Raw genomic sequence first — 3023 nt, forward strand, 5'->3', positions numbered from 1 at the left:
CACAAAAGAGATAAATTATTGGGTTAAAAGGGGTTTGTCTAAGTTAAGCCTCAATTTAGGAACACACCTTGACATATAAATGATCAAAATTAAAGGTACAACAATGGCCAATCACTAGAGTTGATGTAATAACACGACTCCACAAGATCTGATGAAGGCCTTGAATTAATGATGCTTCAATGCTTGAGTTGGAGTGAATAGAGAGAGATGTCAAAATGAGGAAGGATATTTCTTTAATATGTTTTCCTAATATTTCTAATTTCATAGAAACTTGATAAGATTGAATTTCAAATTCCCATATGCTAACCATTACATAGTTTGAATTTGGGGCACAATTAGTAAATGCAGGTCATCAAAGGTGACCTAGTCCTAGGAATGAATCACAAACATAAAAAAAAAGCTATTAATTGAGGACGTTAAATATAAAGTTGTATAATGAATAACAAACAAAAATCAGCAAAGATAATTAAATATAAAGTTGTATTATAAATAACAAACATAAAAATCAGCTATTAATTAAAGATGTTAAAATTAAAAAGGCTTTTCAAAATTCAAATGAAAGAGCACCAGGCATCCATTGTTAATAGCTACAAACTTAAGTATAACCTTGAAAAGAAGTTAGATTATAATGAAAACTAATTAAAATATCAAACAACAAAATTGGAAAGATTTATCAAAATAAAAATAAAAAACATTAGTATCTTTTTGGTATTGCAAAATTTTAGTTGGCTCAAAAACTTAAAAAATATAATCACTAATTATAAGTTTAACCCTAAGAAGTTATAGATTATAATAACTAAAATATCAAAATTGAGAAAATTTATCAAAATCGAAATAAAAGAACACTAGATATCTTTTTTGTATTACAAAATTATAATTGATTTGAAAAATAATAAAAAATAAAATGATTCAAAAAATAATTAAAAATTTGTATTACAAAATTATATTCGATTTGTAAAATTATGAAGTTATAGATTATAATAGCTAAAATATCAAAATTGAGAAGATTTATCAAAATCGAAATAATTGATTTGAAAAATAATAAAAAATAAAATGATTCGAAAGATAATTAAAAATTTGTATTACAAAATTATAATCGATTTGGAAAAGTATTAAAAAATAAAATATCCGACTTGCCGGAATCGAACCAGCGACCTAAGGATTCCTTAAGGATTTTGTTTCCCACTACAGTCCTCCGCTCTACCAACTGAGCTAAAGTCGGTTTACGTAAAATTGACACCACAAATTTTACTTATATTCTAATATTCTGAAAGCCTATGGGAAAATGAGGTTCCCCCCATTCGGACAACTAATTGATGCAGTTAATTCAAAACATCATAAAAAGCAGAGTTTCTTTACAGAATAGTTATATGACCGAATTCCATAAAAGCGCACTGGCCTCTATAATTTAAAAGGATATTAAAAAAGGGAAAAATAGAAGAATAATCATTTGAATTCTTTTTTATAGTCTATTAAGGGAAAGGGAGTCTTGGAAAAAGAAGTTTTCCCACTTGTGGATTCAAATCTAATAATCACCATAATGATATTCCTTTAATCTTTTATTTAAAAAATTTCACATATACCAAGAGTCTATTATTTGTATGCTAATAGTCATCTTCTAATTATTACTTTTTTTATTCATGATCCATTTTTGCATCATTATTGAGACCAGTGAGCCACTTCTAAGATATTTGTGCATTGCGATTGGGATAGTTGTCCACAAGTACTATTGATTTTGAATGAGCAATTATTGAGACAATGAAGGTCTATATCTGTCGACACTAGGAAATGATCAATTTTTGACCCTTTCCTATATAATGACTCTTATTGAAAGGAAGCCTAAGTGCAAAAACACTTCCAAATGCTAAATCAAACATGAGAGATGATGCTGAAAAATTATCTTAGAAATTCTTACACTGGAAAATTAAATAAACACATATAAAAAGATTCAACAAATAAATACAAAACACAAGATATATGTGGGAAATCCTTTTCGAGAAAAAACCCACCACTCCAAACCCAGATTCAATTGTATTATTAGCAACAACAATTACAATACAATATATAGAGCCACAACTCTCCAAGAGTATTCAACTGTGATATCAAATCTAGAACAAATTCAATAGCATAACAACACTCTTCAAACAATGTTCTCTCTCACATCATTCTCTACAACAATGCCTTATACTTATAGAGTTTTCGTACAAGAGGAAACAATTTCTAAAGGGTCTACATTCAACGCATCTACAAAAATTATTTTCTAAACTTATGCACAACTCTTGCATAAAAAAAGCATAAGAGAACAAATCACCAAAATATATTTCTTTTTCTATTCCAAGTCTTTTCTTTTGGAAGATTCCGACTTCATTTAGCAACTTTCCAAGAAAGCACAAATAAAACAGTAAATCATGGTAAGGGTAGGTCACCTTATCCCAACACTTACAACACACACTATTAATACACGAAAATTGAAGCCTTACCATAAATACTTAAGTCACATGTGGAACAACAAGAAATATTCATTATTGTTTATGACATTTAAGTGTGCAAAGTTAGCTATATTTGTTATTGATATTTGAGTTCATATTTGTTTATTGATAAGCTTCATACTATCCTTTTAAAAAAAATAAAAATTCTTGAGTTCAAAAAAAAATACTCCCCACCAAAATCACCAATTAGAAATTACAAGTTAATGATTAATTTTTTTTTTTTTTTGGTTTGGTCAATGATTTAAAATAGATTTTAAAAATATAATTTTTTAAACTTTAGAAATCAAGATTTTTTTAATTGCAACAATTAATAGACACAAGACATATTAGTTCCCTAACTAATATGAACTAAAATTTAACTGAATATTTTACTTATCCATCTTTCTTATTTTTGTTATTCTCAATCTTTCAAAAGCTTGCCAGTGATAAGATAAATTCAGCTTGCTAAGCTTCTCAATATTCTCTTAGTCAAAATCCCTACTTTTAACACCCAATTCATCCCCAAAAGTAATAATCTCAGTAGCTATGATTTTA

The 3023-nt window shown here is 27.5% G+C and overlaps 1 non-coding gene across 1 annotated transcript; it reads right to left on the reverse strand.

The window, feature by feature from the left end:
- Positions 1 to 1127: 1127 nt before the first annotated feature.
- On the reverse strand, positions 1128 to 1222 carry TRNAY-GUA (transfer RNA tyrosine (anticodon GUA)). The gene is made up of 2 exons: positions 1186 to 1222; positions 1128 to 1163 (listed from the first exon to the last, which is right to left on the reverse strand). It is a non-coding gene; the product is annotated as a tRNA-Tyr (tRNA).
- Between the last annotated feature and the right edge of the window lie 1801 nt (positions 1223 to 3023).

Source organism: Cupressus sempervirens, chromosome 8 (assembly GCF_028749045.1).
Source record: "Cupressus sempervirens isolate cs-2001-9-10 chromosome 8, ASM2874904v1, whole genome shotgun sequence".
Lineage (NCBI taxonomy): Eukaryota > Viridiplantae > Streptophyta > Pinopsida > Cupressales > Cupressaceae > Cupressus > Cupressus sempervirens.